We start from the raw sequence: 27,794 nt of genomic DNA on the forward strand, positions 1-27,794 counted from the left end.
TACGGCGGCTGCATCCGACCCGGAGGGGGGCCGCGCCTAGCGTGAACCCCGACCCTTCTCCGCCGGGACTGGGGGCCCAGCGCCCCGGAGGAAGGGCGTCGCGGGCGCTCGGAGAGCCAAGGTTCGAGGCGGGGGAGGCAGCCTCGGGCGCGCCCGGCTTCTCCGGGGGGGCGGGAGCGCAGATGGCCACTCAAGGTGGAGCCGCTGCTGACGGGGGCGCCCCACTCTTGCAGGCCGAAGAGCACGGGGGGCTGGTGAGGGAATAAGCCGCCGCCGTCTTCCGAGGGCAAGGCAGAGGCCCGGGGCGAACGAGACGTCGGAGGGGGGGAGCCGGACGGCGCGCCCGGAGACCTCGGCCGCCTGCGCCAAAGCCACACAAGGAGGGCACAGGGCAGCTGGAGCGCGAGAGCCCGCGGCCGCCGCAGCCGCCTGGCGCCGAGGGCCGGCCGTCAGCGACGGGGAGGAGGGCGGCGGCGGCGAGCCGGCCGCTGGCGAGGAGCTGCCGGAGCCGCGGTCGCGGGCGCCGAGACTTCGTGGAGGCCACTCCGCCCAAGTGAACCCGTGGACTAAGAACGCGTTGCCGCCGGTCCTGGCCACCGTGAACGGACAGTCTCCTCCAGGTGGGTCTTTTTTGCTTGGTATCCTGGGTCCGGGGGCCTCTTCCGGGGACATAGGCGTCCCCTCCCCCAGCGGCCTCCAGGGCCCGGGGGTCCGCACTGGTCGTGGTGACTCGGGATTTTTTTTTTTATTACTCCTGGGCATTCGGGTCGCCGTGCCCTGTCCCCCAGCACACTCAGGAACCTGCCCCTGCCAGAGGGCCAGGCCTCCGGGAGGCTACGGCCACCGCCCTGGGCCGCAGCGTGTTAGTGGGCAACGGCGTGGTCCGGGCCTACCTAGCGGGGAGAGGGTGGGCGCTGGTTTCGGTGAAAAGGGCCCTATATCACTACAGCATGTTAGTGTAAGAGACGGTTTCCAGACGAACCTTCCTGGGGAAGCCCCCTCTATCCACCCGCCACATGCTCCTCGGTTTGGTAGCGTTGGCGATCGTCCCCATGTTGTAAATGTTTAATGAGTATATGTCATAGGCAGCAAAACGCCGGCGATGAGTTCGTACCGCCCCACAGGGATTCGGGATTTAAAGTAACCCGTTTTGTTTCTCGAGTAGATAGTATTAGGCGGTAGATAGAAAGGTTAGAATGGCATTGGCGAGGTTCAGGGGTCGGTTACGGGCAGAATGGGGAGAGAGGAAACCCAACGTGTCATTGAATTCGGTGCTTTCCCTCCCTGTTCCCGGGGACCTTCCGTCTTGAGAGGGAGCCGAAGGGAGAGCGTGCGGGGCATCCAGTGAGGGGGAAATGTGAGGCGAGTAAGGGGGCATGCGGCGACGCGAGGGGCGTGTGGCGGCGGGGGAGGGAGTGGCAGGGCCGGGAGGGCGGGCGGGGGACAGTTGGGCGCCTTGCGCCGCGCCGCCGACCCGCGGGCTGGTCGCGACCGCTCGGCCTAGGCGTTCGGGGCCCGCCTCGGCGCTCGGGGTAGAAGGCGGGTGCGGGCGGGCGGCGCGGCCGGGAGTGTGCGTGTGCGCGGGTGTGAGTGCGCGTTCCTCCTTCCCGGCATTCCTCCGCAGCCGGGACAACGTGGTGCCACCCCGCGCGGCGAGTGGCATGTGACCGCCGACTGGCGCTCCCCGCGCCCTCCCTCTCCCTCCTCGGCTTTGGGTCCTTTTGGACCCGGCCCCTTGGGGAAGGTGGGAAGTCCCCGCAGAGCGTTGTCAGTGGCGCTGGGGGGAGAGAGGCGGTGCAGAATATGGAGGTTCGGCTCGGCCTTCCTTTGCAAAAATAGATCGTCGGCTTGGTAGGGGGCGCGCCCGCCCTGCTCCCTTTGCCGGCGCGTAGAGGCACAGTGGGCTGGATTCTTTGGTTCAGGGTCTTTTTGTAGTGGATCGGTGTTAAAACACGCTTGGAGCTATAACGATGGCCTGTGGCCATAGCCGTATTGCTTTTTCAAAACTCCTCCTCTTCTGTAGCGCTGGTTGAGGCTGACTGGTTTAAACCATCAAAATGGGGAAAGGGAAGCTTAATGCCTTCACATTCAAGGGAATAGAATCCCTTGTAGTTCTAGGGGAACCAGAACAGCGAATTCTGAAAATGGCATGTTGTAATTTTTCTTTCTTTTAAGGTTGCCTCATTTGGAGGAGGGGACATTTGGCGTTTACTAATAGTACCTCAAACCGTGTTCTCTTCCTTTTGCCCTCCTCCCCTTCCCCCTGTTCCTTCCAGAACCCTCTTATGCAAAGGGCAGTGCTGAAACCTCCATTTTCTTGCAAATCCCTCCTGATCCACCCACAGAGGGAGGAATTGCAACTTTAAGACACTCTTTGGTCCTTCCCCCCTCTTTAAACTCAAAGGGGTATAATCATGCCCAGGAGAGAGCACTCCTCAGAAGTTTAAATGGGGCTACTCACTCTGGCTGCTGCTGCTTAGCTAATGGTGAACCTGCCTTGTGGGTTTTAAATCAGCCATGACATCAGGTGGTATTGGGTGCTTGAGCTGGCATTTTGTGCAAGTCCAGGGGCCCTTGATAGGGTGCATCACCGGGGTTATTGATCGTGGGAAGAGGACAGCTTGGCTGGCATCTCGCCTTTACCTCTGAGTTCTTAGAAAAGCCAACTTGCTTTAAAGTGCCCACAGCAAAATTCTGAGTCGGGTAGATTTACTCTGTTCTTGTTAGGTAAGAAAGTGTCTTGTCTACTCATTGGTTTTGAACTTGCAGAATAGTCTTTGACAGACAAACTCTGAATTCAGTAGCTTCTCTGTTTAAGCCAGTTGTTAGGGCTTGGATGCTTTTTGAGGGAGAATTTTGTGGTCAGGGTAGATGGTGGCACTTTCTTTGAAGTTTACATGGGTCACTAAGGCCCTTTTCCAGCCCTGATTTTATTTACAGCTTGGACAAGTTTAAATGAGACACCAATGGAATGACAGTGTGGTCTTGGGAAATTTTGTGTTCTGTGATGCATATGTTTTGGGTGCCTCATAAGCAAGCCAAAAGCTTTCCAAAGCTTGCTGCAAATGCCTATTTTTAGCTCTCCTTTTGGCTCAGATGCTAGTATTTTAGTTCTTTAAGGGACACATGCAGTAACTAGCAATAAAAGATGTTTTGCTATATCCCCCCTTTCTTGCGGGGTTCTCTGGTCTGGTTTAAGCTTCTGTGTCTTAGTAGTTTTAAATCTTGGGATTTGCATTTTGGTTTTTTGTATTTTCCTCCCCTAGAATATTTTGAAAACATTAAATATTTTTTCCTTATCTTAGGCACAACGCTTTAAGTATGAGAGAGGCAAGATGTCTTAGTTAAAGAAGTGATACATAGCAAAGGTTCTGGGGTCAAAACTGCATGGGTTCGAGTGCCAGCTCAACCACTTGCTTAGCTGTGCCTCCTTCTGCAGGATACTTAACCATTCTGTGCCTCAGCCTCTCCATTTGTATTCTAGAAATTAAATTATTTATCTGCCGCATGTGGCCATTGTGAGCATTCACTGTGATGATATGTGTGAAGTATTTAGCTTGGTGCCTGGCATGTGTTTTCTGTTGTACCATGTCTGAGAGACTGAAACTGTGGGATTTTCTGGGACTTTTTCTGGGTCTCCGTTTTCTCCACCTGTAAGATGAGGGGGTTGGAGAGTGTTGTACTTTCCTTTTCTGGTATTGTATTAGTACTCCCTGAAACATATGGGATCTTTCTCCTTAAAAGTGGGCTTTTGCTTATCCACAGACATGAAGGGCATAGTATGGATAATCTTAAAGGTTGATGACCCAAGTAATTGGCTGTTTTTTCTTTGGAATGTGTTATGATGAATGTTTTAAAAATAAGTTTTAATGTATTTGCCTTTTGTAAAGATTACTTTTTGGCGGAGTGTTCATGTGCTCTCAGGGTTTGGGGAAAGGCGAGCCTAACTGAACTAAAAATTTGCTGTGGCTGGTGTACATGTAGTAGGTAGAGACTTGAGAGCATATCATCCCCACAAGCTTCCAGCAACCCTAGCAGGGAATCAGTGGGTTGATTGTCTGACACTTCTAATTTTGTGTAGTAAGAAAACACCAGTACTGTGATCTTTTTCTTCATTTCTCTTTAGAGGAAAGTCGGGGGCAGGGCCTGAGACTTGAATATTTATATTCTGGGCATCATTTTTTTCTGTCTCTTTGAAGTGCAGCTAACTGGTGACACAAAATAAAAAAGGGTTATAATCCCAGCTAACCCATGGCAACCCCAGGAATCTGCCACCACACTGAACTGGCCCCAAATAAACCTCCACTCCCAGTCTCAGTTTTCTTCCTGGGTTTGGGCCCTTTCCCATCTTCCCTCCCCCACCAACCCCACAACTGGTTGTACTCCGCGGGGCATCCATGTGGATCAGTCAGTCTTCATTGCATGAAGACCTCACGGTGTCAGAGCTACTTGAGACCCTGGCTCCTTCCTTCCTCACCACTAGAAGTGGACTGGGTGGAATTACACAGTATGTAATTTTGAGTCCCAGCTTTGCTTCTAACTTGGTGTGCAATCTTGGGCAAATTACTCAGCCTCTCTAAACCATTGTTCCTTCATCCTCAAAACGGGAGTAATGGTAGTAACTATTTCATAGGGTCGTGAAAATCAAGATGTTTAGCATAACCTTTAGCTTAATGCCAGGTACAGAGCATCTAATAAGTGCTAGCTATAATAAATGATCACCATTGTTAGGAGTGTTCATTTCACTTGTAATTCTGCTTGTGTCCAGCATTGTGGACACTAGCAACCCCCATACTTCTGTGTACCTGTGTTTCTTCATCTGTAAAATGAGGGAATTGGAATATGTTTTCAAAGTTTTTTTTAGTATCAAAAACGCTTTTTTTGGGCTTCCCTGGTGGCGCAGTGGTTGAGAATCTGCCTGCTAGTGCAGGGGACACGGGTTTGAGCCCTGGTCTGGGAAGATCCCACATGCCGCGGAGCGACTGGGCCCGTGAGCCACAACTACTGAGCCTGCGTGTCTGGAACCTGTACTCCGCAACAAGAGAGGCCACGATAGTGAGAGGCCCGTGCACCGCAATGAAGAGTGGCCCCCGCTTGCCGCAACTAGAGAGAGCCCTTGCACAGAAACGAAGACCCAACACAGCCAAATAAATAAATAAATAAATAAACAAAAAACACTTTTTCTCTGATAAACCCCTTCCCCACAAAAGAAACCAAAGCAGAGCCTTTTTTAAAATTATTATTATGTAAGTTTCAGGTGTACAACAGTAATTCACAATTTTTACGAAGCAAAGCTTTTTAAATGTGTATATTCATATCTGCCATAGTGGTTAAGAACTCCAGTTTTGAATCCAGGTTCTGTGAGTGCTAGAGACACTCTTCTGGCTTCAGGAACCTAAGCCAGTTGCTTGGGGGTTCATATCAGAGCAACCTGTGTAGCAGCTAGGCACTAAGTGCCTTACAATGAATGTGGTAATAGAAAGTACACAGTGCTGTCTATGAAAATTGCCTCCACCAAATAAAAATTGAACCCACACCTAATAGAACCATAGATCTGTGAGGTTAGAGGAACGCATTGATTGACCATGAGGTAGCAGTTATCCAATTTCTGAATGTGAGAAATTCTACAAGACAGGTTATCTTGTCAATAAATAAGTGGCGTTCAAAAAAATACAACAAACTAGTGAACATAACAAAAAGAAACAGACTCACAGATATAGAGAACAAACTAGTGGTTACCAGTGGGGAGAGAGGGAAGGAGGGAGGGGCAATATAGGGGTAGGGGGTTAAGAGGTACAAACTACTATGTATAGAATAAGCTACAAGGATATATTGTACAACACAGGGAATATAGCCAATATTTTATAATAACTATAAATGGAGTATAACCTTTAAAAATCATGACTCACTGTATTATCCACCTGTAACATAATATTGTACATCACGTTCAATTAAAAAAATAAACATTTTTAAAAGAGGGAACTGTTATGGATGAAAAGAGTTGAGACATCAATCAGATGCATTGTGTGGATCTTGTTTGAATCCTGATTCGAACAAACAGGCTATAAGAAGAAATTTTGGTGACAGTTGAGGATAACTGATCAGTTTAGATTATACTAAGGAATTATTGGTCAAGGGTGATAATGGCATTATGGTTGTTTTTTGTTTGTTTTAAACTCCATAGCTGGTTATATTGTGCACCTCTGGCAAAGAACTGTTAGGTTAGCCTTGATAAACAAGGGCTTGAAGCTCTTTTCCTGTAGTTCAAATCACTTTCTTCTCTTGTGAAGAAAGCACACAATTAGGACACCCTCTGAAGGGGAGAAGGGAAGGAGGCCTTCCCCAGGAACCTTCAGCTGCCTGCCCCCTGTTCTGGGCAGGGAGTTTGAGTTTTAACCTAACCGGGAAATGAGTGCCTGTTAGGGAGGGAGAGGTGCTTTAGAGGTGGTTCTAGGCCCTTGGCAGGTAGGGGGTAGTCTCAGCAGTCCTGAACTCTGAGCCTTCCAGGGTTGGGGGGCGGAGTGGAGGGGGGATTCTCTTGGCTGACCCAACCCCTGTCTGCAGTGGGGCCTAGGCTAGAGTAAGTATTTTAGAGCTGTTACTCAGCACTCTTTCCCTCTCTTTGGGAGTCGGGCAGGGGCAGGGAGAGGAGGCGGAGCAGTGGACCTGAAACCACAAAAACCTCTTTAACATGTAGAGCTTGGCAGGTGGGAGTGCCCCTGTTTGCAAAATCCAAGACAACCTAAAAGGGGGTAATTAGGCTGTTGGGGCCTCCAGAGGGCTCACAAACCTCCCTGGCTGGTCCAGAGTGATCTAAGGGAGTGGCCAGGAGAGAGGACAGTTTTCCTTGCTGGGGGTTTGTGAAAGAAAATAAGTTTTGATAACTGGCTAATGAAAGCACAGGAAACAGCGAGGTGAAGGAGCAAAGGGGTAGGTGATGGGATTTAAATCAGAACATGCTGTTTTTCTTGTTCCCAGAATGGGACTAACCCCTATGCTGAGGTTGTTTTGAGGGTCAAATTGATACCTTGTTTTGGGGTAGCCCAGTTCATGACTTAAAATGTCCCACACAGATAGATGTAAGTGGTTTAGATTCCAGAAGATGCATTCCAAAGCCAGGTTCAGTTGACCCTTGAACAACACGAGTGCATGGGTCCACTCGTGTGGATTGTTTTCAATAAATACTTCAGTCCTACACTCTCTCCACTGTTGGTTGAGTCCACGCTCGTGCAGAACCGCAGATAGGGAGGCACAGCAGATAGCCCGCACAACCCATAACGTTACACGTGGATTTTCCACTGAGCTGGGGGTTGGCGCCCTAACCCCGTGTTATTGAGGGTCAACTGTATATGTAGTTTGAGGTAATTACCCATTCTGAGGGGTTATCCATGCCTTTCCTAAGTGAGGATGGATAATCTGGAGTTAACTTCATTGTCAAGCAGTGCTATGTAATAGTTACCAGGGCCAACTGGCCAATTTTTCGTGGCGGATAGTCTAGGGTATCTCCATGAGGGACTTTCCCAGAATCAGAGGGACAGTCTTGATGTGGCACTTTTCCTTTGACTGCGCCTTTGGACTGGCAAAGCCGGTGTGGAAGGTGAGGTATGTGGGCTTTTATGATGAATTTTGTAAAGCCGGCCACATAAATCTGACCTACAGTGAGGGGTTTTACCACCTCAATTTGAGGTATTATTGGTAAACCCAGATGGCCCCTCCATCGGAGGCCTGTGTACAGGGTACTTTGTAATAACCCTCCAAGCTTGTTGTGGTAACCACCTTCCCGTCTGAACATACATTCCAGCAACTCCAGGTAGCCTTTTCTCTTCCTTCCTTTAAAATGAAGTTCTAAGCTTTTCAGAGGAACTGAATTCAGTCCCACAGTTGCCAGGAGCCATCTGGATGCATGGTCCACCTGAGCTCTGGTTTTTGCTCTCCTTTCCACATACCCTAGCTTATTGAAGCTCCTGATAACCCCACTATAAGTAATAGTGATATTGCAATTATCCTGTGTAACCTGCTCAGCAGGTGCTCTTTTTATCCCCTCTTCACAGATGAGGAAAGTGAGACTCAGGAGAGATTAATAAGCAGCTCTGTCCTTCTAATTGCTCAGACGAAAAACCTTGGGGTCATTCTTGGCACCTCTATTTCTCTGTCACCTTACATCTAATTTACAAGTACATCCTTTTTGGCTCCGAAAAACTGTGACCAAAGCTAAATGCTTTCTTTTTACCGCCTCCTTGGCTGCCAGTCTGGTCCACATACCATTACTACTCAGCTAGAAGGTTGCAGGAACCTCTGAACTGGTCTCCTGTCACTCCTGCTTAAAGTCCTCTCATGGCTTCTATAGCGTAGTAAAATTCAGAGTCCTTAGAGTTTCTTCTTGATCTGGCTCCCCAGACGTCCCCTTGCCCTGACCCTCAGCTCTGACTTCATCTTTTACCACTTTCCCCTTCCAACAACATTGGTCCGTGCTTTTCCTGGAGCATGTTGTGCACCCTCCTGCTTCAGGGCTTTTGTTCTGTGATGCTCTTCCCCCAGATAGCCGCATGGGCCACACCCTCACTTTCTTCAGGTTCCTGTTCCATTCATTGAGATGGAGAGGCCTTCCCCGACCACCCTATATTAAATAGCAAGCCTGCACCCCATACTGTCTATCCCCATCCCTTTACCCTGCTTCATTTTTCTTCTTAGCTTTTATCACCATTGGATGAGGGTCTTTGGTGTTTGACCACTGCTTTATCCCTAGCACCTAAGCATGCCTGGCACATAGTAGGCAGCTCAGTGAACATTTAATGAATTGAGTGAATGAATTTCATACTTTTAACAGCATCATTCACATTTTGAGTCTGGCATAGAGGAATACCACAGTGAATAATAAAAATCTGTGTTGACAAAGAACACACACACTCACAATCCATAATGGAAAGTGCTGTGTAAGAAAGCTGTGGGATTCTTTGGGAGTGCAGCAGGGAGCACCCAGTTCAGTCTAGGTCAGAGAAGTCTTTCTGGAGGAAGCAGTGGCTAACCTGAAATGGGAAGGACAGGTAGGGCTTATCTGAGCAAAGGCCTGGAAAGAGAGCTGTCTTGGTTGAGGAAAGGCCATGAGGTTCAGAGAACTGAGTAACTCCCTGTGGCTGTAGTATAAATTCTCATTTTAACTGGAAGGCAGTAGGGAGCTTTTGAAGATTTTAAGTGAGGGAGTGGCATGGTCAGATTTTTGCTTTTGAAAGATTGCTTTTGCCACGTGTCAGAACCTCTTAGGTTAAGAATAGATGATTTGGGGTTTCCTGTCTGATCCTTTGGGGCAAGGTTCCTGGATTACAAAGGGAGTAGACTTCCGAGTCATTCCTGAAGTGTATGTCTAGGACAGTTATCAGCTGTCATCCTTCAGGGGTAGGGAGCAGCTCCAGTGTATGGGATTTCTCTGACCTTTCAGAAGGCCAGATTATCTGGAATGCGTTTCAGTTCCTGGGAGAATCACAATTGCTGATGGACTGGCCTAGGCTGAGTCCATGCTTAAGCCAAGAGCCCCAGCCTGCTTGTGCTGCTGCAGCTGTTTAGGTGGAAAGAGGAGGCGGCCCTGGTAGGGGGACAGGCTTCCATACGGGAATCCCCACCTCCACCAGGGAAAGCACCCATGTGGTGGGACTTCTAGGTCCACATCTAGGCTGCCTGCCACCAGCCTCTCTGCAGCTTGGCTCTGTGGGCTTTTCCAGAGATAGCTATGTGCACAAGGTTTCCTTCCCATCAGAACTACCTCCCTTCAGCTGAATTCAGCCATTTTTACACCTGTGCTAACAGTGGGTTTGCATTTGCCCATAGATGGGCTGCTGTAGTGAGTTCCTGAGAATACTGGGCTTCAGAGAGCCAGGCTTACCCTGACCAATGCCCATTTATAACTCTGTTCCCATTGCTGTGCCCTCAGGGGCTTGGATTTCCTTTCTCTCCTTTCAGAGGAGAAGGAGTATTTAGAGCTGAAAGGGACCCCAGAGGTCATTGAATCTAAACCATTGATTTACAGGTTAGGTACTTCAGGCCCAGAAAGGAAATAGAGTTGCTCAAGATCACAGTCAGTTCAAGGCAAGGCTGAAACTTGAACCCATGTCTCTTGGATCTACTCCGATTTTGTTTTCACTCCTCTGGAGGAAGAAATAGCATTGGGTGGTAAAATGTCGACTTCGGAGTTAGTCATCCAGTTTGAGTTAGCCCAGCCACCTACCAAGTGAGTGCCCTTGGAAAGGTTGGTAACTTCTGGGCTTCAGTAAAATGGAGTTATATCTGGAGTAAGCACGTCGTAGGATCACTGTGAATGTGAGCTAGGGGAAGGTGAGTGCTCAGCCAGAGCCTGGCAAATAATAAGTGATAATCGTAAGAGTGTTGGTGGTTCTTCTTTCGAGGTCTTGAATTTGAAGGTGGTTCTTCTTTCGAGGTCTTCAATTTGCTAATAGAGCTCAAGTGCTAAAGCCAGGCTTCCTCTGTCTTCCTGGGTCCTCTCTGCCCCTTATCGCTGCTGTTTGGTCCTGAGCATACACAGGAAAGCAGCCCATGTCACTTAGAGCCAGTTCATCCCACCTTGCCCTAGGCTGTTAAACAACTCCATAGTGAAGGGGAATTTAAGGAATCACTGGGGCTATAATCCTGCATGAGAAGCCCATATTGTGGCACTTGGGAGTGCCCTAGTGGTAGAATGTCTGTGAGAGACCAGCTCAGGTGCTTTTTTTTTTTTTTTAATTTATTTTATTTATTTATTTTTGTCTGCGTTGGGTCTTCTTTGCTGCGCGCGGGCTTTCTCTAGTTGTGGCGAGCGGGGGCTACTCAGTTACGGTGCGCAGGCTTCTCATTGCCATGGCTTCTCTCCTTGCGGAGCACAGGCTCTAGGCACGCGGGCTCAGTAGTTGTGGCTCGCGGGCTCTAGAGCGCAGACTCAGTAGTTGTGGAGCACGGGCTTAGTTGCTCCACGGCATGTGGGATCTTTCCGGACCAGGGCTCGAACCCGTGTCCCCTGCATTGGCAGGAGGATTCCTAACCACTGCGCCACCAGGGAAGCCCCTCAGGTGCTTTGAAGTGAAACCTTCCTTCTCCATGTTTGTTATCTTTCTGCAGCTTTGGGTTTGCTTGGGGGAGTGGAGGTCTGCGCTTTTCCTGTTCTTTATATATCTTTACAGTGATACAAGAAAGAGAGGCCAATTATGTGGATGGAATAGCCCAGTTTAGGTTTTGTCCAAAGTGGAGCCGAGTGTAGGGGTGGAGTTTGGACATGGCTGGGTGTGGGAGGCTGGATGCTGCTTCCAGGGAGTGTGGGAGGGAGACGGGAAATCAGGAACGCACAAGAGGTGGCTGCTCACTGGGACGCATGCACCTTACTGTGAAGAGGGGGGGATGGTTGAAGAAACCAGGATTATTTTTCCCAGAGAATCAAAGCTTGGGGTGGGTGGAAATGCCGGTTGTTCTGAACTACAGCATTTGAACAGATCTGCTTCAAGTGGCCCTACAGGTAAAGCTCTGATGGCAAGTGGGAGGTGGAGGGTCGAGTAGTAACTTTGGCTCTGGTCAAGTAGTAACTTTCAGTAGTGCCCCCGACAGATTCAGCTGCCACAGGAGGTACTGGGTTCCTTGACATGGTGGTATTATTTAAAGAGTTTGGATGGCAGTTTCCTGTAGGGCTCTGCAGCTGTAAATTTGCAAAGTACTTTCCTAGATTTGTTCATTCCGAAATTTTTGAGTACTTGTTACATATCAGGCTCCAGAATTCAGGGGTAAATAAGACACAAAAGCCATGATGGGGCTTTTGTCCTGAAAGGTAGAAGTTACAAATGGGTATCCACTCCCTTTACTGCCTCAATTCCAGTTCAGCCTGCTGACAGCGTTTGATTACCCTTCATTTAAAAACAGTTGAAAGTAATCATCTATGTTTTAAAATCAAGAAAATGTATCTGGAAACCTGGAGATTTGCACCTCCTCTTTTAAAAGCCAGACTCTGAATATACCAAAAAAAAAAAAAAACAATAATGAATTGTACACTTTAAATGGGTCAATAGCATGGTATGTGAATAATATCAGTAAAGCTGTTGTGAAAAAAAATGAGAAGACCTGGCCACACTGGGCCTCTGTTCCTTTATGACTACTATCCAATGTCAGGATCTAGCTCCCTCTAGACGAGGATGCCTGCATTGGGCCTATGGGCTCAGTCTTTGTATGTTTTATCATACAAAGGAGAGAGGACAGCAGTCTGTCCGGCCCACAAGCTGAGAACATCCTTATTCGAGAAGAATTTGAGAGGAAAGGGTGGGGAAGACTTTAAGGCCGAGGGCAGGAATTGCATGCAGTCCCTGGAGGGGTCTCCTTACCCACCTCTCTTAGGGAGAGCAGGTGTGATGGGGAGACAGGACACCACTGGGCATTGTGGCCTGAGGCCCCAGAGCAGCAGTAGAAAGCTGTCTGAATGCTAAGGCGTGAGCTTGCGGGTTATGTTAGGCCCCAATGAGACTTCACTCCCCTCCCTGCATCTGTGAAATGGGTGTAACATCCTTGATAGCAATCTCTAAGGCCCTTTCTAGCTCAAACACCCTTCAGGTATGAGAGCAGCTAAGGCAGATGTTAGTGTGCTTCGGGTGGAAAGGGGAGAGATGCTGGCTAGAGGCCTTGTGCATCATGATCCTGCTCTTTGGGCAGTGGAACTAAGGCTCATTGGAGCGCTGAATTCTCTCTGGGGCAACAGGCACTGGAAAGAGGCTTCTCCACGGGTGTGAGCCCTAGGACAGAGAACTCTGGGCAGGAGAATTTGGGACCAGCCTTCTAGTCCCAGATGTTTGGCTCAATTGCTAAGACACCTTGGGTGACTGACTGAACCTCTTTGGACTTCTTTCCCTTTTCTGTAAATGAAAGTGGTCGAGCCAGAAGACTTTTCAAGGTCCTTTCCCACTAGGATTAAGTTCTATGTATCAAATCAGAGGTCAAGACTAGTTTGAGAAAGATTTTATCTAATGGGGATTGCTTTTCCCCACCTGATTGGACCAGCTTTAGAGTGTCATCCCCAAGAAGTTGGCCAAGGCTGTGGGATTCTTCTACCTAGGCATGGGGCATTCTGCCCTAGGCTTCTGGGAAGTTCTGGGCCGAGGTGAACTGCCCCAGAAAGTTGTTGAGTGCCCCCAGCAGTGTGCAAAAAGTGGCTCATTCCTTGGCAGGAATGTTGTTGAGGAGGTTCTGTACCTGGTTAGTTTGGGCAGTTGCTGAGAACCCCCTTCTGGCCCTGAGATTTAGAACCTAGGACTGGTGGAGGCCGGCGTCGAAGTATCAACTAGTTCAGTGAGAGGGGAAGCCAGCCCATCTTGGGAGATGGTGTTTTTTTGTTTTTTGTTTTTAAGAGGTTTATTTGAGCCAAACTGAGCACTATAGCCCAGGACTATTTCATTTAGAGTCTCTGTTTTTGGCAGGGGTGGGGCGGGGGGGTTGGCCACGTAGTATGCGGGATCTTAGTTGCCTGACCAGGGATCGAACCCGTGCTCCCTGCAGTGGAAGCGTGGAGTCCTAACCACTGGACCGCCAGGGAATTCCCCTAGAGAGATTGTCTTGAGTATTCAGAGTCCTCAGGCTTATCTAGAGAAGCACCAGGGCTTGAGCCTAACCTTTGTTTGCCTGGAAGGAACTAACTTGGCTGCCACCAAAGTGAAAATCATTCATTTAACACATTTATTTCAGTAACCTACTGTTAGACCATGGGAATACTGATGGGAATAAGACAGAAGGGGCCTGCCCTCATAGTTTACATTCTAGTGGGATGACAGCGTAAACCAGCAAGGTAGTTCTGCTTATCTATTGCTGCCTAACAAATCACCCCAAAAACAGCCTGGATCCTGGTACGCATGCGACCTTTTGTGCGCCCTCCAAGAGTGGAGTTTCTGTTTCCTCCAGCCCCATGGAATCCTGAGATCAAACCCCGCTGGCCTTCAAAGCCATGTTCTCTGGGGGCTCCTCCCATTGCCGGACTCCCAGGCTGCGAAGCCTGACGTGGGGCTCAGGACTTTCACTCTTACGGCAGAACTCCTGTGGTATAATTGTTTTCCAGTTTATGAGTCGCCCACCTGGCAGGTATGGGATTTGATTGTGTCGTGATTGTACCCCTCCTACCATCTCGTTGTGGCTTCTTTGTCTTTGGATGTAGGGTATCTTTTTTGGTAAGTTCCAGCGTGGTTTTTTGTTTGCTTGCTTGTTTGTTTTTGGTCTTTTTTGTCGATGGTAGTTCAGCAGTTAGTTGTGATTTTGGTGTTTGCTAAGACTGAAGATTAACTAGCCTGTCACAGATCTTTATTTCTTTGCTGGTTGTTGGGCGGCACCCTGCAGGCCTCCAAGGCCTCTGTTGCCCAGCTTCAAGACTGAAGGAAGATCCCGGAGTCAGCAGCAGAGTCATCAGTGGTTTAATGGATGGGGAGCTTACATGTCTGAAGCAAGGTCCTGGAGCGATACCCCACCATGTATGGTGGATGGGGGGCAGGACACATGGCCATCTTCACTGGGGGGGGGTTGCGGGGTGGGGAAAGGGAGGCTACTAGTTATATCAAAAACAGCCCTTTTATTCACTGATTTATGGGGCAGGATTTGGACAGGGCTCAGCCAGGTGATTCTTCTTTTCTTTGTGGTAGTGATAGAGGTGGCAGGCAGGTCCTGGTCTACATACAGGGCCCACCACAGCTTCACTCACATGTTTGGAACCTTGACAGGGATGGCTGGGTTCAGCTAGAACTGGAGTGCCTTCAGGTGCCTTCTCCAGCATGGTGATTTCAGAGTAGTAGGACTTACTACATAGTGGCTTGGGGCTCCCGGAGCGCTGTTCCAAGAGACAGGAAGTAGGTGTGGTCAGTATTCTAAGGTCCTGGGCCTGAGCACTGGCACAATATCACTTTTGGCATGTTATGTTGGTAGAGGTCACAGACCCTGCTGAGAACGAAGGGGAGGGGACATGGGCCCTGCTTTTCAATGGGAGGAATGTCGGTTTGCCACCATCTCTAGTACTACTTGGCAGTTTCTGATAGTGGTGAGTGCTGTGAAAGAAACAAGCTAACAGAGAAGTGTTGGGGGTCGTGTGGGTGAGGGTAGCCTCAATCCGGGCGTCAGGGAATACCTCTGAGGGTGAGCCAGGACAGGGTTGGTAGGCAGCCTGCTGACGCGCACGCTCGCTGGAGGAGCAGCAGGTACTAGGTGGTGATGAATTCAGAGTTCTCCAAGCAGCTGACACGGGAGGCTTTCGGAGGCCAGCTTAGGGAGTTTGGCTGCTGTTCTAAAGGCAAGGAAGGAGGTGACATGATCCGGCTTCTGCTTTAGGGTTTGTCCACTCTGTGGAGAGTGGACTGGGGTCGGGGCGGGAAGAGGCCCGGTGAGTTGCAGGGAGGCCCCTCGGAGACTTCGGCAGGCATCCAGGAAAGAGATGGAAAGGAACAGACGATGGCATAGTGACTTGGGCCATCCAACTAACTTAGTGCCCTGTCCTGTCCCCCCTCCTCCAGACTAGGCCACTTAAAGAGGACGTCTTCTGATTGCTATTTTTTACTTCCTCCTCTCTTCTCGTACTGTCCAGAGGTCAGATCAGTTGTATTGTGTCCATTAATCAGAAGGGTGGCCTGAGGCAGGCAGGTATATCCCCCCTGGATCTGGATCTCTTAGCCCCAGAGCCAGGAGGAGTATGAGTGTTTTCTCTGCTTCCCCTGGCCTCTCCCAGGTTCCATGCTCCGGGGTGGAGGTGGAGGGAGCGTGTGGGTGAAACAGCATGGCGTCAGGCACAGGGAGGCCTGGAGATAGGGAATGAGCCCGACATGGGCTCTCTTGGTCACAGTTTTCCATTCCTGACTTCTTATTGGAAACTTTCAGGTAAGAACTTCAGGGTGGGGTCAGAGCAAGCTGCCAGAGCTGGAAGTCTGGAGATCCATGTTCTGATTTCAGCCCCGCTCTCACATTTCTCCTGGCTGGACATTCATTTCTCACGACTTGTATGAAGGGATTGGATCCCATGCTCATGAGTGCATTGCTCATCCATTGCTGATGTGCCTTTATCTTGTCCCTGGGCTTAGCCAGGTGTCCTAGAGGCTGCCTCATGGGTGGCTTGCCTTGTTGAAGCCAGATGCCCCAGGGAGCCGTGCCAGACTGCCTGAGAGCTTCCACGTCTCCCGCGATTAGCAAACTTCTCATCCATCACACACATCTTGTTCATGATCTTGGTTCATTTTCACATCCCTGTGGGATCCAGCTGCTACAGTCATGATCCTCATTTTACAGACCAGAAAATAGGAGTTCAGAGAGGTTCAGTAATTTGTTCAAGGCTGCATAGTAGTTTGTTAGCAGCTGGGATTCCAGCTCACGGCAGACTGACTTACCGTCTGGCTTTGCATTCTCCCAGACCACAGAAGTATACATATCTCACCTGAAAAACTTTCTGGGGGAGAGAGGACCCACACAAATCTTCAGACAGCAGGAATCTGTGTGGGCCCCAGTGGCCCAGCCTGGAGGTCCCAGCTCTGCCTGCCCTGGCCACCCTCAGTGAGTGTGAGCCAGGCCCTGGAACTTCTGGTCCTGCTGGGGAACCCTGGCCCCTCTTCCCTCAGAGATGTTCCTCTTCAGCTCTGTCAGGCCATGTGCAGCCTGCTGGAAAGAGCCCTGCTGACCTTGTGGTTTCTCGGGCATGGCCTCTGGGCCAGTGGGAGGGGTGGGGGCTGCTCTCTGCTGGCATTGGGAGGCTCTCTGGCTCTGGGTTGTCAAAGCGGATGGAAAATACTATTATGTGTTGGGTCTTATTTATTTATTTACTTACTTATTGGCTGCATTGGGTCTTAGTTGCAGCACTAGGGCTCTTCATTGCAGCGCACGGGCTCAGTAGTTGCAGCGTGCGGGCTTAGTTGCCCTGCGGCATGTGGGATCTTAGTTCCCTGACCAGGGATCAAACCTGCGTCCCTTGCACTGGAAGGCGGATTCTTAACCACTGGACCCACCAGGGAAGTCGTTGTGTTCGGTCTTTTAACTTCTTTCGAAGGGGAAATCTTTTCAACTTATTCAAGCAGCACCAGTTCATTGTAGAAAAAACGTCCAAATGTGTTTTAGCGAAGAGAAAACAAATCCCTTCATAATCTGTTCCACCAGCCACCAGAAATACTAGTAAGCAACCATATCCTTTTAGATCAGTGCTGCCTAATAGAAATACAATGCAAGCCGTGTATACAATTAAAAATTTTCTAGTAACCATATTTTTAAAAAGTAAAGACAGGTGAAATCAACTTAAATAATATAACCCAGGATAATCACAATATTATCATTTCAGCATATAGTCAGTATAAAAAATTATTGTTTCTACTAAGTCTTTGAAATCTGGTATGTCTTCTACACTTAAAGTACTTCTCAATTCAGACTAGCCACGTTCCATGTGTTCAGTATCCACATGTGGCTAGTGACTACTGTATTGGACAACACATTTCTAGATTTTTCTTTGTGAGTCACACACACACACAGACACACACATATGTATATTTTGTATAGATACACACCTTTAAAAAAAATGGGATCATGATATTTTGTGAGCCAAATTTTTTCCCCCACTTAAAAACATAGGCTTTCAAAGTTGCTTATAACCCTCAGAGCAGCCTTGGTAAGGAAGGTTACATTTTCCTGGTGAGAAAGGTTAAGGAGCTGGCCAGTACTACATTGCTGCCTGGCAGACGCACACACCCGCTCTCTACCCGAGGCCCCTGCTCCTCCACTGCACCCTGCAGGCACCTGGAGTTGATCTGAGACCGCTGAGCCCGGCCAGAATTCACACGTACCCTGTGCACATGCGCACGCATACCACCCTTTTGCTGAGGGAAGCAGGCCCACGCAGGGGAAGCTACTGACCGAGGCTGTTGCACAGGGGTGCATTGTTTAAAATACAGGCACTCCGATGCCCGGTTCAGTGCTCTTTCCATCACTCTCGGCTGGTTTCCAAGAGCTTACTGCTTGGGTTTGCGACTAGCCAATGTACAAAGAGGAAACCCGGGAGGGGTGGGCAGAGCCCTCCACTTGGGTTTGTCCTGGGGTACCCCAAAGGCCACAGCACATCCCTAGTGGAAGCTGGCCAGCAATGGGAAAAAGACCAGCAGGGCCAGAGTGAGTGCAGAAAGGAACATGGGTTGGACTGGGTGAGGTCAGAACTTAGAAATCTCTAAATAATTGATTAGTGTGTCAAGCAGTGCTGTCCCCCTAGTGCAGGGACACATGCTTCACACCAGGCGGCTTTTGTGGCAAGAATCTCATTTCTTAGCAGGTCTGAGGTTTGTGGGAGCCTGGTGTCATTTTTTTCCTTCTTCCCCCACACCCAAATCTTTGCCTCAGTTTTTCAGCCTATAGAATGGGGCTGCGTTCTAGGCAAATCACTAGCCCTTCATAGGAGGGCTGGGTTGAGCAGCAGACCTTGGATTGGGCCTCAGGTAAGGTGATCAGATTGCTGATGACTGAGGTTTTGAAGACTGGGTGGATCCAGGGAATCCAGCCTTTCTCCCCCATCACTGTAGCATCCAGCAGCCCTGAGCCAAGTCTCCACAGGCTGGGAGGGGCCTGTTTCAGGTACCAGGGAGGCAGCTGGTTTGTACTCCTGGGTTTGTACTCTATTGCCCTAAGGCGGGACACTGCCCAAGGTGGCCTGCCAGAGCTGAGGAGTCTAAGCCGCCATCCTCTGATTACTCCTGGAGTCTGGTCTACTCATCAAGTCCTTAGATTGGAAGGGTTGGTACTGCCTTTGGGATAGCCCTTAAGACTTTACAGAACACTTCTTTATTCTTATCTCACAGTGCCCTTGAGGTGGGTGGTAATTGGCCCCCTTTTATGGAGAAATTCCTTCTCCATAGGCTCATGGAGATTAAGGGACTGCCCAGGGTCAGAGTTAAAAACTGGCAGAGCCAGTCCCCCTCCCCAACCCCCACCCCTTTAAAGCACAACTAATATGGAAGAAATTCAGGAGAGTAAAAAGAAGATAAGCATCAGTCTTCCTTTCTTAATTTTTTTTTTTTTTGATGTGGACCTCTTTTAAAATTTATCTTATTTATTTATTTTTGGCCGTGTTGGGTCTTCATTGCTGCGCGTGGGCTTTCTCTAGTTGCAGTGAGCGGGGACTACTCTTCGTTGAGGTGCGTAGGCGGTGGCTTCTCTTGTTGTGGAGCACGGGCTCTAGGTGCGTGGGCTTCAGTAGTTGTGGCACGCGAGTTCAGTAGTTGTGGCTCGCGGGCTCTCGGTAGCACAGGCTTAGTTGCTCCGTGGCATGTGGGATTTTTAAAAGTCTTTATTGAATTTATTACAATATTGCTTCTGTTTTGTGTTTTGGTTTTTTATCCCCGAGGCATGTGGGATCTTAGTTCCCTGACCAGGGCGCGAACCTGCACCCCCTTCATTGGAAGGCAAAGTCTTGACTACCAGGGAAGTCCCAAGCATCAGTCTTTCTATTAAGATATTGCAAGGGAGGCACTTAGCACAGTGACAGATCATACTGAAGGGCTCAATAGTAGCTGCATAATCATTTGTTTAGAAAGATACTTGACTTGATCAAGGACCTGTGGGGATAGCAATGTGTCTACTGAGCGGGAGGTTCTCTTGGGGAAAGGAGTGTGAGGGCAGTGGCAGCCCGGGGATGCCAGACTCCTGGCTGGGAATGGAGAGGCTGGCTGCTAAAGTTCTCCATTGGCTGCAGCTGGGCTTGCAGTTGCTCTGGGATGGTCTCTGCCATTCCAGGTCTTCCCTGTCCCAGCCCCTGGCTTGCATCATCACTGTCATTGCCCCTCTGAGGTGGCAGCTTTTTGCAGATCCTAGAGTTGAGGAAGGCCAGAGTCCAAAGGGACTTTTGGAAGCCATCTGGTCGCTACTCATTTTGCAGAAAGCTGATGTCATCTGTTAGCCAAAGTCTCCCCGGTGGCACCAAAGGAGTCAGGATGCCCATGCTAGTTCTCTCTTCCTTCTGCCTTGTTTCTTCAAGGATAGAGAAATGGGAGGCCCTTCGAATGGTTGGTGCTGTAGGAGTGAAGATTAGAAGAGGACTAGGTCTGGCAGCACGTGCCCCAAGGTGACCCGGTGCAGATGCTGTGACTCCTGTTCCTCCAGACACAAGCCTTCAGCTTTCTTCCCTCCCCTACACTGGGCCAGCGGTTGACACACCCTGAGCAGGCCAGGGAAGGCCTGCCCAAATGGAGGAGGTATTGCTCAGAAATGCTCTCGATTTCCCAATAACAGCAGCACCTGCCCCTTTCCACTCTACCTGACTGATGAGCTCTTCAAGATGGAGCATAAAGCGCGTAAAGCATGGTGCTAGGAGGGGTGAGGACACTCACACAGCCAGGATTAGGTAACTAACAGGCTCACCAACGAGTGAGATGGGCTGGAAAAGTTTGCCAGTGGCCTTAATCAGAGATGTGTATGAACTTCCAAATAATAGCCAACAAGTAATGAGTACTTCCTGTGTGCTTCCCCAAGTGCTTTACAAATATCAACTCATTTAATCTGCAGAATCCCAGTAGGTTAGAAACTCTATTCCCATTTACAGAAATCCAGAGTCGCTGAGGTAGTATTGGCAGAACCAGGACTCTGGAGCCCAGGCTCTTTCTTAACCATTGCACTGCCCTGCTGGTAGTGAAGTGGGGTGATCCGGGCTGACCTTGGGGAAGTAGCAGCCAGGTGAGCTTTCCACAGAGGCACCCATTCCGTAATTCTCACTTGTGTTTCTGCAGTTTGTTCTTCCTGAGCCTTGCCTTAATCTCTCTGGGAGAGGCCAGGCCTAAGGGTTGCAGGTCTTACCTGGGGGTGAGGACAGAGTGGTCCCTGGAGGGAAAGTGCATTGAATCCACCACCACCCATGTCAGCTCTCATGTCAGTCATTAGTTTCATGGGCTGGACCCTTGGCAGTCTTACCCATTTCTGTATCCACAATACATAGTATGGGCTAAATGGTTGTTGAGATGAAGAGCATTTTTCAGTTGTTACCAAACTGGAATTATAAATACGTTTGTGACTGCTGCCCCTGCTCATGCCCACAAAAGACATTGCTAATTGATCACAGGCTTTTCCTGAGCCTGTTTACTGAGGATCCTCCGTACAGCACCCCAGGCAGTTGAGATCAACCAGTTACAGGTGGAGTTAAGATTAAGACTTTATATAAACTGAGCCCTCAGAGGATAGGGCCTGTCTTGTTTACCATTACTTCCCCAGTGCCTGGCACTCAAAATCCCTCATGTCAGTGGTGACGTTTCATGATAAGAGCGGCAGGAGCCTCGGGCTGGCATCTTCAAAAACAAGTTGATATTGGGACAAGCCAGGAAGCTCACTGTGTCTCAGTTCTGTCTTATTGTGTCATCTGGGGAGAACCATGTCCACCCTTCCTACCTCAAACTGAAATTGTGACATTTAGATGCAGTGATGGTTGAGGTAGACCTTATGAGCTGATTAGCCCTGGTCACCAACGATAAGGAAAGGTAATTTATCTGAATGGCTGGTTTATGCTCTCTTCAGCTCTCCCCTATGCCCTGGTGCAGAGCCTACATAAAATCTCTGCTTTTCTACCTCCCTTTCTCCCTCCTGTCTGTCCTTTGTCCTATGGGGGGCTCTGCAGTTTCTTCCATTCTGTCCGTTCTGATCTGCTGGAGGAGGCAAAGTTCTCCTGGGCTTGGTGCAGGCAGAGCCCAGGCCTTTGGGTTGCAGGCCACCCTAGAGCGTTGCCTTCGCAATAAATAGTGCTTTGATTGCTGGCTGTGCTTTGCTCCTGTCCCCTGTGCTGAGTGGCATTATCCTCGCCTGGCAGGTGAGCTAATAGGCTCAGAGAAGTGGATTCTGGTGCTGATGGCCTCGGTCCCTTGTAGGGTCAGCTTGAGCTGGAGCCCTTTGGGACCTCAAGAACCTTGTGTCATCTCCTGCAGTGCTGAGAGGGCTAGGGTAGCCTGAACTTTCAGGTCCGTGGTGTCAGCTACCTTCTCACTGTGTGACCTTTGGCTAGCCACCTAGCCTCTGGGTCTCCTCTAAAACTGGGATAGCTCCGCCCTTGCGAGGATTAGAAAATGCACAAAAGGCCTGCAGCAGGAGGCCTGAGGTAAATGCTTAGTAAGTGGTAGCCATTATTATTTAACAGATCCAGACCTCAGGGCCTTGGGTGTGCAAACAGCGATGTGTAGGGGAAGAGTGGAAGCTATTTGCTTGTAAGGAAGAGGCAGACAGGTCCCTTCAGAGCCTTCATTCTTCTGGCACAGCCATAGTCGGGAGCTCACTGTAAAACTCAACCTCAAGCTCAGCCCAGACTGATTTTTTGTGAGCTCACGTCTGTCAAGACACTCTGCTTGTGGCTTCTTGGCCTGACCAATCTTTGCTCTTGACGCTGGAGATTGGATGGTGGTGAGTTCCCCATACATCCCTCCTCAGGCTGCTGTCTGTGTGTGTAATTAAAACACGTTCCCCAAAAAAAAGAAAAAAAATAAAACACGTTCCCTTCCTGCTCTTGTGAGCCGGTTAATTCCCGTCTGCACTTCCTGTCCATAAATATGAGACCCTGGACTGGGGCTTGGAGACCAGGGGGGCCCTTACCACCAGTCTCACTCATTGGCAGCTCAGTTCTCAAACATTAATTGGCACCAGCGTGGCACAGGAAACTTGTTAAAAAATGCAGATGCTCATGCTCTGCCCCTCTTGGCGGCAGACTGCTTTCTGGAGCTTGGGAGAAGGCAGGAATCTGCATTTAACCAAGATCCCCCACCCGCACCTCCTCTGGTGTCCTTAGATTGTGGAAGTGGTGTTGCCAGTCTTCTAGCTTACTGGTCCCAGTTTCCACAGCCCTGAGGTGAGGGCTTTTCATACAGCCTTCTGCTCAGGGACTCCAGCTGAGTGGGAGGTATAGTGGGAAGGGGGCTTGGGTTCCATTTCCACCAGAATAGTTCTTTTTTTTTTTTTTTTTTTTATAACTTTACTTATTTATTTATTTATGGCTGTGTTGGGTCTTCATTGCTGCACGCGGGCTTTCTCTAGTTGCGGCGAGCGGGGGCTACTCTTCATTGCGGTGCACAGGCCTCTCATTACGGTGGCTTCTCTTGTTGCATAGCACGGGCCCTAGGCAAGTGGGCTTCAGTAGTTGTGGCACGTGGGCTCAGCAGTTGTGGCTCGCGGACTCCAGAGCGCAGGCTCAGTAGTTGTGGCGCAGGGGCTCGGTTGCTCCGCGGCATGTGGGATCTTCCCGGACCAGGGCTCGAACCCGTGTCCCCTGCACTGGCAGGCGGACTCCTAACCACTGCGCCACCAGGGAAGTCCCAGGATAGTTCTGCAATTTATTTTTCTTTTCAAGAAAGTATTATTTAATACAAAAATGTAAAATAAAAAGGGAAACATTGAAACGAGGACCCATGTACCCACTACCAGTTCTTACAAAGCACAGCCCTGATTTTAAAATACTAATTGGGTAGATCAGTTTCCCAAGGCAAAAGAAATAAAAGCAAAAATAAACAAATGGGACCTAATCAAACTTAAAAGCTTTTGCACAGCAGAAGAAATCATAAAATGAAAAGACAACCTATGGAATGGGAGAAAATATTTTGCAAACGATGCAACTGACAAGGGGTTAATTTCTAAAATATACAAACAGCTCATACAGCTCAATATCAAAAAAGAAACAACCCAATCAAAAAAATGGGCACAAGACCTAAATAGGCATTTCTCCAAAGAAGACATACAGATGGCCAATAAGCACATGAAAAGATGCTCAAAATCACTTATTATTAGAGAAATGCAAATCATAACCACAGTGAGGTATCACCTCACACAGGTTAGAATGACTGTCATCAGAAAGTCTACAAATAAATGCTAGAGAGGGTATGGAGAAAAAGGAACCCTCCTACACTGTTGGTGGGAATGTAAACTGGTGTAGTAGCCACTACAGGAAAACAGTATGGAGGTTCCTTAAAAAACTAAAGACAGAGCTACCATATGATCCAGCAATCCCACTCCTGGGTATATAGACAAAACTCTAATTCGAAAAGATACATGCACCCCAATGTTCACAGCAGCACCATTTACAACAGCCAAGACATGGAAACAGCCTAAGTGTCCATCCACAGATGAATGGATAAAGAAGATGTGGGATATATACAATGGAATATTACTCAGCCATTAAAAAAAGAAGAAATACTGCATTTTGCAGCAACATGGATGGACCTAGAGATTATCATACTAAAGTGACATAAGTCAGACAGAGAAAGACAAATATTATATGATATCACTTATATGTGGAATCTAAAAAATAATACAAATGAACTTATTTACAAAACAGAAACAGACTCACAGATATAGAAAACAAACTTGGGGGAAGGGGAGGGATGAAGAAGGAGCATAAAATCAACAGATGCACAATGCTATACATAAAATAGATAAGCAACAAAGATTTCCTGTGTAGTATAGCACAGGGCACTCTATTCAATTTCTTGTAATAACCTATAATGAAAAATAATCTGAAACATATATATATATATATATAAAACTGAATCACTTTGCTATAACCTAAAACTAACACAATATTGTAAATCAACTATGCTTCCATAAAAAATTTTAAAAATACTAAATGTGGTGTTGTGGTTCTGAGTAACCCCTATCAAAATTAGCAGGTGAAACTCATTTGGTCTATCAAGATAACTGCAAGTGTGTCCAGAGAAAACCTCCCTTAGAATTACTAAGCAGATTCCTGGCTCCACCATTCCTGAGCAAGAATCTCTGGAGGGTGGGACCCAGGAATCTGCATTTTGACAAGCTTCTCAGAAGATAGATACATTTTTTGCATCCTGAAATCTTAGAGTCCAAGTCCTTTGTAGCAGTAGTTTCAGAGGTAGCTTGTACCCCTGGAAAGCTGGTTTCATCTAAGGTTGTGGTTAGGGTGATCAGTGAGTGTGAGGGTAGAATTAAAGGGCGTTAGAACTAAAGATGACAAGATCCCCACACCCCAAGAACAGACCTCTGAGTAGAGAAACTGAAGGCACCCAGAGGGGAATTCTTCCAAGCTCCAATAGCAGGGGCTGTAGTGCCGGCACCAGGACTGGCGTCAGTCTCCCAGCTACTAGCCCCATGTTCTGGACACTGACTCACTGTCATGGAACATGGGGCAATGGTCCTTCCTTCCTACTGTGGCCAGATTGAGCAATTAAAAATACACCATGCCCAGTTAAATTTGATTTTCAGATAAGTAGCAAATAATTTTTTTAGTATAAGGTGTCCCAAATACTATGTGGGACATAATCTAAAAAATTAGTGTTGTTTATCTGAAATTCGCTAAATCTGGCAACTGTAATCCTTAAAAATTTTTTTGAAGCACCAGACAGATTCAAGAATTGATTCAAAGAGATTTTAAAAAATAACTGTAATGCATTTATGGTACTTTTCTGTTTAACTCTGCCCACATTTAAGCTGTTGAACAACCCTGTTAGCTAGCAGCCGCCACGAACCCCTATCATAGTTTCAGAAAATGAGAGGTTAAGTCTTACTCTAGGATCTTCCGTGCAGGGTGCCTTTCTGCCTCCTGGTGAACCTGCTTGCTTGGCTTTCATTCCTCTGTGGCCCTGTTAACGCCTATCGAGTTACAAGCTGCATGAGGAGTTGGTCAGATAAGACCGTCTCCCCTGGCCTTATGAGTTACTTATTTGACGGCAGCTGGTTGTTAGAGCATTCTCATGTGGACTCCAGAGTCTATGCTGTTAACAGCTGCTCTGTCCTGCCTCTTAGCCCAACAGCCTAATTGGGGTGGGGTGGGGCGGGGAGGGGGGTGGGTAGTGTAGGGGTCACATCCCCTCTACATTTGCTGAAGGGGGAGGGAGTGAAATAGGGCACCAGTGAGCAAGGGCGGGGAGCCTCCTGGTGGGGCAGCTTGTCTCCATATCCATGGCGTCCCAGGGCTCTTCTCTTACCCAGCTGGGGTATAATAAGTAGCACTGAAGGGGCCTCCAAGCCTTGCCCAAACTCAGCAGCAGGGACAAATCAGCGGCTTTTGGGGAGCAAGGCCAATCTGGCTGAACTGGATTGGGGGAACTAGTCTTTACCCAAGAACTCCAATTCCCCATGTGCTTCTGGGACACTTGGCAAGTCTCTCCCATTTCTGCTGGAGTTTTCCCTGTTACTGAGTGTCCCCAGCCTGCAGGGCTGGAGCTGTTAGGACCCGGTCATTGGAGAGAGCAGGAAACTAAGGGTTAGTGAGGGTGCCCAACCTGTCACACTGGATAGATGGCTGGTTAGGACCTCTAGAGCCTGCCTGCCCCACGTCCTCCAGATGCAGCCAAAAGCCTTCCCTGGAGAAGTGCGAAGAAGTTAAGTCGCTGGTGGAAGTGGGGCCCCGCTCCCAGATCCACTTCAACCTGAGCACCCCTCCTTTTCTGTTATGTATCCCAGCTCCATGTGAGAAGCCGTTCTTAAAAACGGGGACTTTCTGGGACTCTGTTATAGGCACCATCAGTGGTTGTGGGGAGTGGTACCTGGAATGCTTGGGTCCCTGAGGCCCTGCCCTCCAGCCTGTGAGTGCATGTAGTTGTGCACAGGGCATATTTCGTTGAGTGAGAAAATTGGCTTCCTGACCTGTGGGAAAAGCTCTGGATCACTAGGCAGAAACTGGGTGTTCAGTGTCAGCTCCACAACAATTCACTGGTCACTTTGGGCACAGCCTGGTCCCTCCTGGGCCTCAGTTTTCCTATCTGTACAATGGCATGAGTTCTCAGGTCCCTTCCAGCCTCTTCACTCCAATAACAGGGATAATCCAAAGTAATTTCTTGGAGATTCAGAAGCCTCATGCAGCAGAGAATGCCTTAGACTTAGGACAGTAAAAATGAGTTTGCATTACCTCAGGTGTGGTGGGTGACCACAGGGACAAGGGAAAACCAGCTTTGATGTCAGCAGCCTCCCACAGAAGGACAGTGGAGTCAGTGGGGCAACAGAGCATTGCAGCCTGCCCGAGGACTGGCTCCGAAATCCAGGGCCCAGCTGCTGGGTGATGAGCCTGCTCCTCCGGCAGGGCTTAGGAGAGCGTGCAGGAGCCCACAAGCTGGATATGGCTTGAAGAAGGGTTTTGTTTTTTAACGTGAATTCATTAACAGTATTTAGAAAGCAGAAAATGTCCCTTCCATGTCAAACTTATTTTTCTACCTTTCTTGAAAACTCGGAAGCTCTGGCAACATAAGCTTGTGTTCATGGGTGGCCTTGCGACTGCGCTTGAGTGGGTGCTGCCCTCTTAGCTGGTGTCTGTGCTTCCCAGCTTGCCATGCCAGCCAGCCAGCCAGCCAGCCTTGTGATTTATGGTGTAGCCCGGGGCCTGGCGGCTTAAGTCTGGGACCTCTGGGGAGTTCCTGTGCTGTTTTGTTTGCTGCACACTCTCTCTGTTCTGTTTTCCACAGCCGACGTCTGGTGTTTGGGTTGAAGCACGCTGATTACAACTTGAAGGAGAACAGGGCATAGGTCTAGACTCCAAAGGGGTTGCAGTTGCCAGACTGCAGAGCTGTGCTGTTCAGACATAATGCAAAGGGGTAATTAACCTCTTTTCCCAGAAAAGAACGCTCTGGAAAGTCCTTCAAGAAGCACCCATCCCGAAGTAAATTTCTTATTTCAGCAAATATTTACTGTGGGCCAGCCATGTACAGGCTGCAGTCCTGGGTTCCAGCGGCCAGTGAGAAACGCAGGAAAGATCCCTCCCCTTGTGGAGCTCCCAGTCGTCGTCCACACATCCAGCACGTTGCCGGCTGGTGAAGCCCAAGGTGGAGTCAGGCTGTACCTGGGTTTCAATCCATCTCTGCTACCTA

The 27,794-nt window shown here is 48.9% G+C and overlaps 1 protein-coding gene across 1 annotated transcript in view; it reads left to right on the forward strand.

Moving 5' to 3' along the window:
- The first annotated feature begins 225 nt into the window (after positions 1–225).
- Positions 226–27,794, forward strand: part of LARP1 (La ribonucleoprotein 1, translational regulator) — a 55,183-nt gene continuing 27,614 nt past the window's right edge. Inside the window, exon 1 of the mRNA XM_036849139.1 lies at positions 226–620. The gene's annotated coding sequence lies outside the window, so the exon portion shown is untranslated. The remainder of the gene's footprint in view (positions 621–27,794) is intronic.

This window comes from Balaenoptera musculus, chromosome 3 (assembly GCF_009873245.2).
Source record: "Balaenoptera musculus isolate JJ_BM4_2016_0621 chromosome 3, mBalMus1.pri.v3, whole genome shotgun sequence".
NCBI classification, from domain to species: domain Eukaryota; kingdom Metazoa; phylum Chordata; class Mammalia; order Artiodactyla; family Balaenopteridae; genus Balaenoptera; species Balaenoptera musculus.